At 37.6% G+C, this 16,540-nt stretch overlaps 1 protein-coding gene across 1 annotated transcript in view; it reads right to left on the bottom strand.

Moving 5' to 3' along the window:
- The window catches only part of LOC150106392 (uncharacterized), a 264,780-nt gene that overhangs the window by 92,122 nt on the left and 156,118 nt on the right, over window positions 1–16,540 (bottom strand). The window lies entirely within an intron of this gene.

Here is a 16,540-nt window from a genome sequence, read left to right as displayed (position 1 = left end):
AGAGGTCAGCAAACTGCGGCTTGCGAGCCACATGCAGCTCTTTGGGTATGTACATGTGGCTCTGAAGTGAAAATGAAAATAAAACTATCATAGTTTCATTTATAAAATTCGTAAAGGATTTTATTCGCATAATGGTGATTTCATTTGTTTTATAGGTCTCGCAAAACTTCGTGGCACTGTGCGATGTCAGGGAAGGGAAAGCGAGCGTGGAGAGGATGGTTGATTGAGCACATGGTAGGCAGAGCAGCCAAACAAAGTAACTAATTAGGATTAAGTTTTAGGATGCCTTGACATCTGAGGTCATTTGCAGAGCAACAAAGTAACTAATAAGTGAGCACAGGCAAACTCAATGATTTTCAACACTTGGAATAGTCTTCTGGACTCGTTTCATGAGTTGAAAAAATTTGCATTTGGTGTTCTCAGTATCTTCGGGTCTACATATTTATGTGAGCAATCATTTTCTAACATTAATTGCATTAAATGTAAATTGAGGAGCCAAATTACTGATGCCAACTTGGAATCGTGCCTTAAATTAAAAAAGACTAGTTACAAACTGGACATACAGAAACTTTGTAAGGAAATGCAAGCTCATTGCTACACTGATTAAAACTAATGAGAGATTTTTTTGTGTGATTTTTTCTTCATTTAATAAAGATATAATTAATATTATAACTTATTATATATTACTATAAATTTACTATAATATTACTTTAAATTTTCCTTATTTGAAAAAATATATATATTTATGGCTCTCGAATAATTTTTAAATTGTTGTGGGGGACAGGTAAATTTTTAAATTGTTGTGAGGTGAGGCAAACCTTTGAGACTCTTCCATCTCAAAGGTTTGCTGACCCCTGCACTAGCTGAAAGGTATGCAGCTCTGCTGTATAATTACTGCAATAGAGTGGGATATAGCTGGATATAGTAATATCAGGAAACACAGCAGCAGCAAAACCAACAGAGGTCTCAGATCTTGAATAATTGGCATAAATGGGAAAGAAATCAGAGTATGCTACACTGCATGCATTAAATAATTGTATGTAGCAAGTTGGTGGAGTATGAGACTTCTTTAGTTGGCACAGTTAGTGACAGGATGAAGTGCAAACATACCAGGGAAGAAAGGTGTCATGTTTGGGGCAGGTAATGTTGTCAACATTCATATCAACAGCTTGCATAATCTCTTTTTTAACACACATCCAAAAAGGGGCAAGTGGCAGGTGTGTGATATTGAGCTTCCCAATGCAGAAAAAAGATACTGGACCACATATGATGCTCTAGAAAAGACTATTTTTAGGCATAGTTAAGAGACAACTGTTTTAGCCTAAGTGATACAGCAAGTTCATTTACTTCAATATAAAGACTTTGATTGGACAATATGAGGGTGGTCTGAAAATTTCTTGGCCTTGACCATAGATGGCGACACTATCAGCAAGATTTTTTTTTTCTAGGTTGGTACATCTGTCATAAGCATCCATGTGAAATTGCAAATCATTCTATCAAGTAGTTTTTTTTTATACAGCTGTCGGGAGCCAAAGTGTTGTCTGTATCCCTTGAAATGAATAAAATTGAGTATCGTGCAGTTATAAAATTCTTTGTGAAAGAAGGTTTAACACCAAAAGAAAGTCATTCGAAGTTCATAAAGGTTTATGGGCACTCTTCTCCTTCATTTTCAACAATTAAGAAATGTGCTGTTGAGTTTAAATGTGGCCGTACCAGCCTTGAAGATGACCCACATGAAGGCCATCCAAAAAAGTATAACAACACCAGAAATCATTGATCAGTGCACGATATGGTATTGGATGACCAGTAAGTCAAAGTGTGTGAAATTGCTGAGAATATGGGCATTTCAAAAGAACATGTAGGATACATTTTGAATGAAGAATTGCAAATGAAAAAGCTTTGAGCCAGATGGATGGTGTCTTGCTCAGAGCAGATCAAAAACACACTCACATGAAAATCTCTGAACAGTGCTTGGAGCATTTTAACAAGAATAAAACTGATTTTGTGCATCAATTTATTACTATGGATGAGACTTGAATTCCCCATTACACACCAGAATCCAAACAGCAGTCAAAACAGTGGACAGAAGCTGGTTGTTCAGCACCAAAGAAGACAAAGTTTCATCAGCAGGATATGTCATGGCATCAGTGTTTTGGGATGCTAAAGGCATTTTGTTAATTATCTTGAAACGGGTAAAACAATAACTGGGGAATATTATTCCGATCTTTTAACCAGACTAGACGAAAAAATTCATGAGAAAAGACCCAGTGTGCAGAAGAAAAAAAATCATCTTTCATCAGGACAATGCACCTGCCCACAAAGGTGTTTTGGCAATGGGAAAATTAAGGGATCTGCACTATGAATTGTTGGAACATCCACCCTATCCCCCAGATTTGGCTCCCTCTGACTTCTATATCTTCCCAAAACTAAAACTCTTCCTTGCTGGCCAGCATTTTTCTTCAAATCAAGAGGTGATTGCAGGTGTAGAGGGGTATTTTGCAAATCTTAATGAGAACCACTACAGGGATGGGATAATGGCATTGAAGCATCACTGGAATAAATGTATTAGTCTTAAGGGAGATTATATTGAAAAATAAAAATAATTTTGAAATTATAAATTCGTTTTTTTCTTGTTAGGCCAAGAACTTTTCAGACCACCCTCGTATGTGAAAAGCACTAGAGAAGATGGATAGAGTCTAACCATTGGACCATGCTCTCCCTTGCAGAACTGTAAACCTAGGACCAATAATCAAGCTTTGACCATATAAGTGAATAATAAAGGCAGAGCAAGGAACATTGATCAGTATCCCATTCTGTAGCAGATAGAGCACAAAAGATATTCACTGATTTTTTTCACTTGTCGCTAAGTTGACGAATGTGTGTAAGGAATGTAAGCTTTCTCTCAAAGTTGAGTCCCAAGAACTTGGCCTCTTTTGCTACTGGAATAATACTTCACTCCTTTCTTAAATCAGGATCTGAGTGAAGGATACATTTTTGGTAGATGTATAAGACAGTTTTTTCCTGCTGAAAACTTGAACAATTACTAAAAGCCAATGAGGAGACATGATTAATTGCTTATTGAAGTCATTTTTCAGTTACCTTCATATTATAGGAGTAACTGTGAAGTCATCGATATAAAGAGAATTGCCTATTGTGGGAGGAAGTTATTCAGTGTTTGAATGACCTTTTGATATCCAAGAGTGTCACACTTAAGACAGAGCCTTCAGGAACACCCTCTTATTGATTACATGGCTGAGATAACATGCTTCCCACTCAGACTTGGAAGACATGGCTGGAGAAAGTTTTTAATAAAAACAGGAAGGTGTCCTCTCAGACCAAGATTAAAAAGGTCTTTTAATATGCCATATCTCCAGGCTGTGTCATAAGCTTTTACCATGTTAAAGAAGACAAACCAGATGCTCTCATTTCAGGAAAGCATCTCTTATACATGATTCTAAATGGACTAAATGGTTCAGTGTTAATTGGTGTCTATGAAAGCCACATTGTGTGTTGATCTTACAAAGCAACAAACTGGGCAAGGCTTGCATTTACCATTTTTTTTCAATATATTTTACAAAGACAGCTAGTTAGAGCAATAGGTCGATAATTGAAAAGGTGGCAAACCTTTTGGCAACTTTTATAGGTCTAGATGACCTTGCTACTCCTTCTGCCTGGTATCTCCAACTCTGGGCCTGGCTCCCACTGAAGAGACCTCAATAAAGGTTGAAATTAGTCTGGGTAGTGGCCAATCCCTTAATGCATAACAGTATACATATCCACAAGGATATGTGTTTTGCATTATGGAAGATACTGGGATAGGAGTGTTGGTAGCTTGCTCCACCTTTGCTATGAGTTGCACTACTTACCCAGGCAAGATAGTACAACACTATATTCAGTCCTGAAGATATTTTCTTGCATAAACTTTGTTTGCTTTCACTGGGATAAAGGATTAAATTAAATTTATTATAGTTTAACCTACTGAAAAATAAACTTTCAACATCTTTCTCTAAATCCAGAGTAATTTAATAAAAAAAAGGTGGCAAACCTTTTGGCAACTTTTATAGGTAAAGATGCCCTTGCTACTTCTGCCACCTTTTTTTTATTAAATTACTCTGGATTTAGAGAAAGATGTTGAAAGTTTATTTTTCACTAGGTTAGACTATAATAAATTTAGTTTAATCCTTTATCCCAGTGAAAGCAAACAAAGTTTATGCCCGAAAATATCTTCAGGACTGAATATAGTGTTGTACTATCTTACCTGGGTAAGTAGTACAACACCAGGCAACTCGTAGCAAAGGTGGAGCAAGATACCAACACTCCTATCCCAGCATCTTCCATAGGTATGAGGTAGTGGCCAATCCCTTAATGCATAAGAGTATACATATCCACAAGGAGATGTGTTTTGCATTATGGGAGATACTGGGATAGGAGTGTTGGTAGCTTGCTCCACCTTTGCTGCGAGTTGCCTGGTGTTGTACTACTTACCCAGGTAAGATAGTACAACACTATATTCAGTCCTGAAGATATTTTCAGGTGCAAAGTTTGTTTGCTCTCACTGGGATAAAGGATTAAACTAAATTTATTATAGGTCGATAATTGTTTGCTTGTGTTAGATCCTTTCCAGGTTTTGGGATGGCAGTTGACTTATGCCAAGAATCTGGAAACTCTTCTTTGGTACATATTCTGTTGTACAGTAAGAGGAGATCCAGATAATGTGATAAAAGATGCTTTATAATCTCACAATGGACGTCATTAGGCCCCCATTGCAATGGAATGATAGAGAAAGAGAGTAGCTGTGCTCCTTTTTTAGCTCCTTCATAACAAATAGCTGATTGTGTTGCTCTAGGGCATTTGTAGAAAAGACTAACAGCTGTTTCTCTTATTGTCCTTCCAATATTAAAAATTCAGGAGAATATGAAAGCCATTGCTGAGATTCAAGAAAAATTCCCAAAATGCCAGCCATGGCTTTTGGTTTAACAACAGCAACATATCCATTATGTTCCGAGATAGACAAATTCTAACCTACCTTTCATTTCTGCAGATTTTATTCCATATGATTTTTAAATTTTTTGTTTGATTAATATATATAAATTGGATCCAAGATTGCTTTTGGCTCTCACATCCAACATAACGTATTTTGGCCTGAGTATGTTTGAAAGCAATGACATTTGATGCAGTGCAGTAGATTCCTTAAGGCAGGGTCCTCAGCAGGTTTTAAATATGTTTCCTGCAGAAAGAAACAGAACGAAAGTTTCTACAGGAGATTCTTGATAACAGTGATATTCTGCTGAAACCCATGATGCTTCCACTGTAAACATTTTCCTGCTGTTTTGGATTTGTAGACTTGTCCAATTTCTGAAAGGTTGAAGGGCTTACCATTGTCAGGCTTATATTTGTCTAATGATTACAGGGAAGAATGAATGGTCTATGTCCATCTCTTCCTCTGGAAAAATGTTCAGTACATCATCTGATGTGTGAGGATCATTGGGTAAGTTTAATTTACTTTTGGTGGATGCCAAAATATCTTTTTTTTTTTTTTCCTGTGGGGATGTCTGGTGGCTTATCTTTAAGTGGTATCCTTGCCATAATTTTTTGACAAGTGGGGTTCTCTAGCAGAACCACTTCTGGAGTTGTTTCAGGCAAATACTGTAGGTAGTGTGCTCCACAGAGAAGCACTCATGATCATAAAGTTTAGTAATGGTAAAATTATCAAAGGATGGAATAGACATATTTCAGATGCTGTTGATATTTACTTCTCAGCATAAGACGATTTCAAAACAGGTGTGGTGGTGGCTGGCTTCCTCTTTGCATCCTGATATGATATATTTTGTTCTGTTTTTATCTTGTGTGTTTCTTTTTCAATCTTCCACTTCTGACATGCATAGGAGTAGTAGACTGGATGATCCCTGACAAGTGATGCTGTAGTAAAGAGCACGACTTGCTCTGCTTTCCTTGCAGTGCAAGATTTATTATCATGCTCTTTACTGCCTGAGAGGCAGTTTGTGAATGTCCATATTTCTGACATTTACATCTCTGTAGACTAGGGATGTAGACCTTAATGGGATAGTTGAGATATTCTGCTTTTGCATATGTTAGGGGCTTAGGTATATCAAAAGTAAAGATAATGTTTCTGGTCAAAACCATTCCTACATATCAGGAAGCCCTCATACCTGCCACTCTGTGATCCTCATCTGGATCACAGAGATCTCATTCTGATATCACTTAGTTTTCACAAGAATAACATAGAACATATTCACCCCTCTTTTGGGATATCTTGCCAATCCTTTTAAACCCTCTTGAATAAAGAAGGGTGACATTTTCCCTGTTGACTTTTCACCTGTTGCATGGATGATCAGAAATACTTGTACATTTATACTGGTATCATGTCTTTTGATAAATTAAAGATGCCAAGAAATAATATTCTTAGTTTAAGCCTTTATCGAAGTATAAGCAAATAAAAATATGTGCTTGAAGTAACATTGCGAGTGGGCTACTTGAATACAGAAGCTAATGACTTCAATTTATTGCTTTAGCATTCCATAATGCAATGCACATATCCTTATGGACATGTATAATGCTATGCGTTATGGGAAAGGCCACTATCCAGACCAGTTTTGACCTTTATTGAGGTCTCATCAGTGGGAGCCAGACCCAGAAATGATACCAAGGTTGAAAATACTCTGGATTAGTGTAAACAAACAAAATTTGTTTACACTTCTGGATCTCCTGTTCGTATATATGTCATATATTTTCCTGTTTGTAAATGAATTGCACATGAATGGAATGGATTGTAATCAAGATAGAATGTACAAATGATTGATACAATAATATTACTCATACAGGAAATAACAGCCAAAGGTTATCAGATCTGTTTAGATTTGGAAATTATAGGAAGGCCTCACAGCTGTTTTTGTATAAACGTTCTACAAAAAATCTACTTTTGTGGAAAAGTCTAGTTTTTTTTGTCCCCCCCCCCCCCAGAAGTACTCTATATTTGGTCAGTATACCATATTTGACTAAGCCAGATTGTTCAGGTCCATGATGGAACAAAAATCTTATTATATCTGTTATAATCATATCGGTGAAATGACTGACACATTTAAACTGTTTAGAGGTAGCTATATGCATGACACTAGGTAGATCTTTTGTATGGTTGAACAAGGGGAAGGAGCAGGGCCAAGGCCCCATCCCTAGAAGTTGTAAATGGAAGTGGTGAAGAAGAGGGTGAGAAGAGGCTGTTTTGCATGAAGAGTGGCTCAACCATGGAATGCATTACCTGATAGGGTAGTGAGGATACAAACAGTGAATGAGTTTGAGGAGTGATGTGATAGACTGTCCAATATGGGCCTCTCATGATGAGTCTTTTAACTCCATGAAGCTCCTGAATGATAGTAATAATAATGATTTTATTTGTGTATGCTTAAGTAAAGGATGAAACCAAAAAATATAATTTCCTGTCTAGTATAATTTACTTTGTAACTAAGCAGAAAAACTTTCTACAGCAGTATTAGTGCTGGACGTAGGCTACTGACTTTCATTTGTGTGTGTTCTCCAACAAAGTTTATTTTCCCTACAAAACAACGTGTTTTGCAGGGAAAATAAAAATTTTGTAGGAGGAAACCCTGTTACTTCCATATAAGACTTACTAACTCACTTTCCACAGAAATGCCCTTATAAAGATACCTTGCATTCTAGATAAAATTATTCAAATCTTAGTCTCAATGACATGACAATTTTAATCTACACAAAAAGCTGAAAGAGACCTTAGGTATATTTAAGAAAAAACAACTATGTGTCCTTCAAAACAAAAAGGGAGAAATAATATCTGAAAAAAGATGACAAAATACAAGAATGGGTGAAATATGTAGAAGAACTCTTTTCTGATAGCAGACAGAACCCAGAAAATACAGATGGACGGTCCATGCATTCTAAGATCAGAGGTGGAATGTGCACTGAATTCAGCTAAAAATGGTAAAGCCTTAGGCCCTGATAGAATACCAGCAGAAATAGTAAAGTTATTAGAAGGTGACAACATTGCTATATTAGTAAAACTATTTAATAAGGTCTACGATACAGACATATTCCCACAAGACTGGTTACAGTCGACCTTCATCATGCTACCTAAAAAAGCAAATGTGAAAACTTGTAATGACTACAGAATGATCAGCCTAATGAGTCATGTTCTTGAAATGTTCCTGAAAATAATTCAAAAAAGAATATATAGAAAATGTGAAGACACCATCAGTGATACCCAGTTCAGCTTTAGAAATGGTTTGGAAACAAGAGAGGCTCTTTTCTGCTCTCAAATCTTATTCCCAAAATGTATTGATCAAAACAAGGAAGTATTCATTTGCTTCATTGACTTTGAGAAAGCATTTGATAAAGTCTAACATACTAAAATGATTGCACTGTTAAAGAGAATTGGATTAGATGGTAAAGACATCAGGATCATTCAAAACTTATATTGGAACCAAAAGGCATCTGTTCAAGTTGATGACGTTATTACAGACTCCATTAACATCAAACGAGGAGTAAGATAAGGATGTGTGTTGTCACCTTTTCTTTTTAACATATACTCAGAAGCCATATTTCAAAAAATCTTAAACGGAAGAGAGGAAGGGATTAATGTAGATGGTGAAATTATCAGTAACATCTGATATGCTGATGACACAGTTCTCCTGGCTGACAATATTCACGATCTTCAAAATCTTCTAGAACTAGTGAATGAAGAGAGTGAAAAAATGGGATTAAAAATAAATATCACCAAAACTAAATTCATAGTCATAAGCAAGAAACCAATTCTTAATTCATCACTTTCTTTAAATGGGAAATGAATAGAAAGAGTGACAAAGTTTAAATATCTCAGATGCTGGTTAAATGAAGAATGCAATCCAGAAATGGAAATAAAAATTAGAATTGAAATGGCAAGAAAAAATTTTCTCCTGGTGAAATCAACACTGTGTAACTGCATACGTACTCTTAAACATGCGAGCTTAGAGTATGCATGCTTAAATGCTATGTATGGTCTATACTGCTGTACGGTGCAGAAACTTGAACCTTGAAGACAACATCAATAAAAAAACTTGAAGCCTTTGAGATGTCGTTATACAGACGAATGTTAAAAATCCCATGGACAGCAAAAATGTCCAATCAGGAAGTACTGGAACAAATGGGGAGATCACGTGAACTTTTAGATACCATAAAAAGAAGGAAAACTGCATATCTTGGTCACCGTACTTGCATACTTCGTAATAAAAAATATAAAATACTTCAATTGCTTATAAAGGGGAAGATAAATGGAAGAAGAGGACAAGGAAGATGAAGAAAATCTTGGCTGGCACACATCAGACAGTGGACTGGTTTGCCAAGGTGGTTGCCGACCTCCGGTAGGAGATGGCACTCAAAGAAGAAGTCTCAATGAACAAAGTAGTGAAGAGGGTGCAATAATGAATGAATAGCAAATATCAGAAATGTAGAATTTCAACTTTAAATTAAGATAATTAGGCTACAAAGTAGAGTAAAAAATAGAAAAGAAGGGTAGAAACTTACGAGTTTCTAAAATTATATTGTTGGATAGATGCAGAAAAATTTGTGAGTGCACTGGAGAAAGTTGATTCTCATAGACAGGCTTATACGTTGGTTATGCATTATTAAAACACTTAAGGAAATGAACAACGTAGTTAAGGATATAAATTAAATTATACTTTAATAAATATTTTCCAATATTTCGGCAATGTCACATTGCCATCTTCTAAAGGAACTTACAAAAAAAGCACGTGCACGTAGGCACTACAAACACAGTAACTGGGAATGAAGAGATGAAGCTATTGTTCTCCTAAAAGTCCTGATGGTGCCCTCTAGCAGGCTAAGTAGGTGTTCTTGGCCGTTGGGCTGAAGGTCTGCTGATGTAAGCCTCCCAAATTTGGGGCAGTCACATACAACCAAAATTTGTTGAGGTTTGGAGAATTTCTTAGGGCTGAGGCTGATTCCATAAATAGCCTTTCGTATTTGTATTTGCTACGGTGTATTACTGTAGCTTTCTTCCACCGTATTCTGTCGCGTGTATCCAGAGCATGGTCCGCAAGACCAGAATGGCTGTACTTGTGAAACCGGATGTAGTCCTTGTGTTCAGAAATTCTGATATTCGCTGTCCTGCCTGTTTGGCCAAAGTAAGACAGATTACAACTGCAAGGGACCTGGTATACACCAGGTAGGTCTAGGGGAAGTGGTTGGTCTTTAGTGGAGCAGATAAGGGATGCCAATTTCTTGTAAAGTTTGTAACAAGAGGTCAGGTCATGCTTTTTTAAGATTTTGGTAATCTTTTCCGAGGTGCCTCGGATGTAGGGAATGGTGATGGATTTAGAGTAATCCTTGTTGTGGAGGGGGGGGAGGGGATCTGTGGTTTGTAGGTTCTAATATTTTTTGGACTTTTTTTGGGGGGTAGCCATTGGCTGAGAAAGTGTTAAGGATGTGATTTAGTTCAGTGTTTAGGGCCAAGTCATTTGAACAGATTAGTTTAGCCCTGTTGTATAGTGTTTTCACTACTCCATATTGTTGTGAGGGGGGAGGATTGTTGGTGAATGTATCTGCTTGTATGGGTGGGTTTTCTGTAAACTGAGAGAACCAAGGTTCCATTAGGCTGGCAGGTGACTAGTGTGTCTAGGAAAGGGAGGCTGTTTTTTTTCCTCTTTTTCCAGGGTGAATTTGATTCTGGGGTGTTGGTTGTTTAAGTGTGTTAAGAAGGAGAGAAGTGTTTCAGAGCCATGTGGCCAAATAGCGAATCATCATCGTAGCGAAGCCATATGGTTGGTTTTTGTGGGGCAGAGGCTAAGGCTTTTTCTTCAAAGGTCTCCATAAAGAAATTGGCCAAGGGTGGGGAGAGTGGCGAACCCACGGCTGTCCCCTCTATTTGTTTGTAGAATTTTCCTTGCCAAATGAAATAGCCTGAGTTCATTGTGAACTGAAATAAGGCTGAGATATCGAGAGAAAATTTAGCTTGGATTAGCTCTAGAGTTTCATTGAGTGGGACATTTGTGAATAAAGAGGAGACGTCAAAGCTGACCATTATGTCAGTATGTTGGAGTGTAAGGTTTTCTATGCTGGCTTTGAAACGGGATGAGTTTTTTATGTGTGATGGTGTGTTGCCAGTATAGTGTGTGAGCTCTTTGGCCAAATGTTTAGCTAATTTGTATGTGGGGGAATCAATGCCATCCACTATGGGATGTAATTGGCACATTTTCTTTATGTATTTTTGGGAGTCCGTAAATACGGGGGGGGGGGGGGGGGGTATAGAGTTAAATGGCTTTAATCTGTTGGTAACTTCTACAGGCCAAGAAGTGACTCTCTTAAGGAGCCTGTGAAGTTTTCTAATTTGAGAGTTGGTGGGATTGTAATTGATGGGGAGGTAAGTAGCCCGATCTAAGAGAAGAGCATTCATCTTACCTGTGTAGTCCTTTTGGTTAAGGACTACAGTTGTGTTTCCCTTATCCTCCACTAAAGACCAACCACTTCCCCTAGACCTACCTGGTGTATACCAGGTCCCTTGCAGTTGTAATCTGTCTTACTTTGGCCAAACAGGCAGGACAGCGAATATCAGAATTTCTGAACACAAGGACTACATCCAGTTTCACAAGTACAGCCATTCTGGTCTTGCGGACCATGCTCTGGATACATGCCACAGAATACGGTGGAAGAAAGCTACAGTAATACACCGTAGCAAATACAAATACGAAAGACTATTTATGGAATCAGCCTCAGCCCTAAGAAATTCTCCAAACCTCAACAAATTTGGTTGTATGCGACTGCCCCAAATTTGGGAGGCTTACATCAGCAGACCTTCAGCCCAACGGCCAAGAACACCTACTTAGCCCACTAGAGGGCACCATCAGGACTTTTAGGAGAACAATAGCTTCATCCCCAGTTACTGTGTTTGTAGTGCCTACGTGCACGTGCTTTTTTGTAAGTTCCTTTAGAAGATGGCAATGTGACATTGCCGAAATATCGGAAAATATTTATTAAAGTATAATTTAATTTATATCCTTAACTACGTTGTTCATTTCCTAAAGTGTTTTAATAAACTGGAGAAAGTGTTGCTGGATGAAAGTAGTGTGTGTGTGTGTGTGTGTGTGTGTGTGTGTGTGTGTGATGCATGCAAGAGATCAGAAGCAAGAGATGAAGTAAAAAATCAGCAGAGTGGTATTCAAGAGACAGAAATTCTTGGCAGTGAAAGCAATAGTAGTGTGACAGATAAAGAGAACAGGGAAAAGCTTTATTAAAAAGGGATTGAGTGTAAAATTGTTCCACCTTATAAAATTGGTGGTAAGGCTGTAGCTTCAAATTATAGGCCAATCTGTATATCTGGAGTTGTGGGGAAGGTACTGAAGAGATTAGTGAGAAGTAGGATACAGAAATGGGTTTATAACAGCAGCATTCTCTGTGAATATCAGCATGGGTTTGTTAAAGGGAGATCATGTTTTACTAACTTACTTATGTACTATAACAAGGTTACAAATACCTTGCACAGTGGAGATGCATATACAATGGTGTACTTGGATTTTGCAAAAGCTTTTGATAGACGGCAACATGACGAACTGTTAAGTAAATTGAAACAGATGAGATTTAATAACAGACTTCTGAGTTGGATCAGTGACTGGCTGTCAGATAGGTATTAGAAAGGTGTATATATGGGGCAGCAGAATCCCAAAAGAGGAAGCTCATTAATGGTGTATTGCAGGGGTCAGTTTTGGGACTATTGTTGTTCAGTTTATATGTTAATAACATTGGAATGGGTTTAACTCTGATATGCAGCTGTTTGCAGATGATTCAAAATTGTGGACAGCAATGCAGAATCAATTTGAGTAGGACTTGAATGGATTGTATGAATGGGCAGGTAATTGGAACTTTCAGTTCAATGTTGCACAGGATAAGGTTTTGAGATTTGGTAAGCAACAATGGGATGCAAAGTATACACTTGGTAGGGAAACATTAAAGAAAGTAGAGGAGATGAGAGATCTAGGAGTGATAGTGGACAAGGACCTGAAATTCAGGGACCACATTGCAAGTTGTGAAGATGTCATATCAGATAATGGCAATGATGCAAATAGAGAAGTTATGATGGCATTGTATAAGACCTTGATCAGGCATCATATAGATTATTGTGCATGTATCTGCTCATTGGGTTTTCATGGTGACAAGGATATGTTGGAAACGGTCCAGACAAGATTCGCAAAGGTGGTCAGTGGTCTTTGGAATGCAGAGTACGAGGACAGATTGAGAGAACATAAGTTGCAAAGCCCTGTGAATAGGAGGAAGAGGGGTGGGATATGATTGAGACATATAAGCTAGACAGGGGTTATCAGGCTGAGATGGAAGAGATTTTTTTAGAATGAAAGAGGGGGGGGGGTAGAACAAGAGACCATCACTGGAAACTGTATAAGGGGAGGGGTGAGCAGAGGAGTGAGGAGAAGGTTCTTTGCATGGAGAGTGGTTGGTGAGTGGAATGCATTGCCTGAGTAGGTTGTGAATGTAGACACACTGAATCAGTTTAAGGCACATTTGGATGAGCATCATGCGCATTAGTGTCTACCTCCCCACAATGAGTCTCTGACTACAGGGAGGTCAGATGATAATTATAATAATAATAAAATTTATGGGATAAAATAATGACTTAGAAAACAGATAGATATAGGAGAGGTTTTTTTTTTTTTCATTACTTGGCAGGAGAGAATAATATTTCATCATCTCTGGAACAAGAGTATGATTAGCAAGGATGAGAGAACTTGATTTTTCTCTATCTTTTATATATATTATAAGCTAGGTTTTAATCCTTTTTTTCCCAAGTAAGCAAACAGACAAGTTTGCACCTGCACGTAGTGCAAGTCTATATATATATACACACATCTGATCCACACATGAATGGTCACTAGACCTATAGCATATCGGTGACATGTGTGGGCAAGAGGATAAAAAGAAAGAAATAATCTGTTCACAATTTGTATTTCTGGAGAAGGAAAAGTGGGAGAGACTTTTCCAAAGAACAGAAATAGATGGAATGAAAGAGGAGGCAGATAAGTTATAAGTAGTTTCAGTGAGTGTCAAGCTGGACTGTGAAAGGTGTTGGTAAGCAATAGTTCTCGTTCTTATGATTTTTGAGGAGGGTAGAGGAAGAATAGTGGCAATAGTGGACAATTCAGCAGAGCAATGTCCATGAAAGTATATGTAAAATAAAAAAAATTAAGGCAGAAACTGAACCTGTATGGGAGACTGAAGAGAATCTGTGAGAGAGAAATCATTAATTAACCAGATTGCCCTCTTCTGGACAGAATCAAGCAATATCAGAAAGGATTTTGGTGCACTGCCACAAATATGTTAGCAATATTCCATCGTTGGGCATATTTTGGATTTGTACAGAGTCAGCAGCTGTAAAGGTATGAAGTAGTGTCTTGTGTGAAAAAGTACACCAAGTTTTTTGGAAGCTGTAGAAACTGTGGTTGAAATGTGTTTATGCTAGTAGCAGTACAGTCTCTACCAGTGGTTCTTAACCTTTTTGAAGTCACGGAACACTTTTGATTATAAGAAAAATTTGGGGAACACCAAAAGCATGAGTGTCATAAAACTAACAATAAAAATATTCATGGAGTTGTCTTTTATAAAAATGAACTTATTTTAATGCAATACTTGAGCTTGTCGGCTTTTGCAGATATCAACAATATCAGGTCTAATATGTGATATAGCTACCCTCATCTCTCTCTCTCTCTGTCTATATTAGTAAGTCTTTCATGCTTTTTAGTTTTTATATTAGGTAATATTGAGAAACTGAGCTCACACAGATATAATGTTGAAAACTGTAACAAAATTTTCCGTGCCCTTGTGGAGAGAGCTGGGTATTCTGCTTGGACAAAAATCGAAAATTCCTCAAGAGTTATTTCAGAGAATTTCATTTTAGAGTACGATCCATTGACAAGGTAATTAATTGTTCTCCTTCTTGTAACGAAAATTCACAACTCAATGTATTAACTGTGCCAAACGCATTTCGTATCCAGTCATAACTGTGTGTATTTAAGGAAGGAAAGTAACTTGAAATCTTTTCTTGCAATATTGTTAAATGTTCTGTTATAACAGAAATAATTTCTCGACATTTTTATTCAGAGTAGTCAATTACACTCAGAATGTGTCATGTGACATCTTTCACCGGCAGAACACTTGTAACTAGTTCGGGGAACACCGGTTAAGAACCACTGGTCTGTACAGTTGGAGATATAGGTTAGTTCAAGAAGAAAAATCTGATTGTGTTTGGATAGCTGGGCATTACTGAAAGTTAAGGGGAGGGATGATGGAAGAAACAACACCTGACTATTTTCACTGAAATCAGCAACATTTCATGGGTGACCATGCGCATTATTCAGAATAACAAGGATTTTGAAGGAAATTTTCTCATTTTCACAGTAAACTTTCAATTCTTCGTGCAACTCTACTGAAAATCTTTGATTTATGCAGCCTTTCTTATTTGCTCTCTACACAACAGGCAATCTTGCCTTTATGTATCCCTTCAGTGGCATGGGTTTTCTGAGTGATACACCATGTGAGGTCTTATTTTGTAGCCGCTGAAAGCATTGCCTCCCAAAAGCAACATGCAATGATCTTTAGTGGCTTTAAACATAGTCACTGTCTTCTCTGATGGATATGTGGGTATGACTGGGCATACGCCCAGTCATACCCAGACCAGTTTCAACCTTTATTGAGGTCTCATCAATGGGAGCCAGACCCAGAAGAGATACGAAGGTAATGCAGAAGTCATATTTCACATATGATGAGACCTCAATAAAGGTCAAAACCAGTATGGGTAGTGGCCCTTCCCATAATGCATAACATTATATATGTCTGTAAGGATGTGTGCTTTAAATTATGGGATACTAAGGCAATTGATGTGAAGTCATTAGCTTCTATATACAAGTATCCCAGAGGTGAAGGTACTTCAACTGCAAACATTGTTTACATATAGATAAAGAGTTAAACCAAGAATTTAATTCCTTGGCATCTTTAATGAAAGTCTACAAGGTTGTCCTTACTATAATGAAATACAGCTAGGAGATTGGGGCTCAGGACATTGGTCATGGTGGATCTCAAGTATTCTAACAACTGAGTCCTACAAGGTTTGTTAAATTGGCACAGGGAACCAAACTTTGCTAAGTAAGTCCCCTGTGACAAACCCAATCAAATGCTTTTGAAATGTTGAGAGTAACTACTTGAGTTTCTCTGAATTTTTGCATGGCTTGAGTCCAGAAGTGTGTGGTGAAGGCTAGAAGATTGCTGTGGACAAAGAATGGTAGAAACCATATTGCTGATCACTGATTAGTTGGAAGGTCTCCAGGTGGTGCAGGTTGGTTGTTGATGACCTTCTCCATATTTTTAGAGAACAGAAGTGAGAACAGTTGGCTTGTAGTTCATTGGCTGACTCTTGGCAAGTGGTAGGTGAATGGAATGGATTGTAAGCAGGAGTGATGAGTGTATATTTAGTGAATGGAGATAAGGTATGAGCAGT

Source organism: Typopeltis vanoorti, chromosome 5 (genome assembly GCF_054136105.1).
Source record: "Typopeltis vanoorti isolate ZY-2024b chromosome 5, IOZ_Tvanoo_1.0, whole genome shotgun sequence".
Taxonomy (NCBI): domain Eukaryota; kingdom Metazoa; phylum Arthropoda; class Arachnida; order Uropygi; family Thelyphonidae; genus Typopeltis; species Typopeltis vanoorti.
Note: the sequence above shows the minus strand (reverse complement) of the source record. Positions and strands in the feature narration are given on the sequence as shown.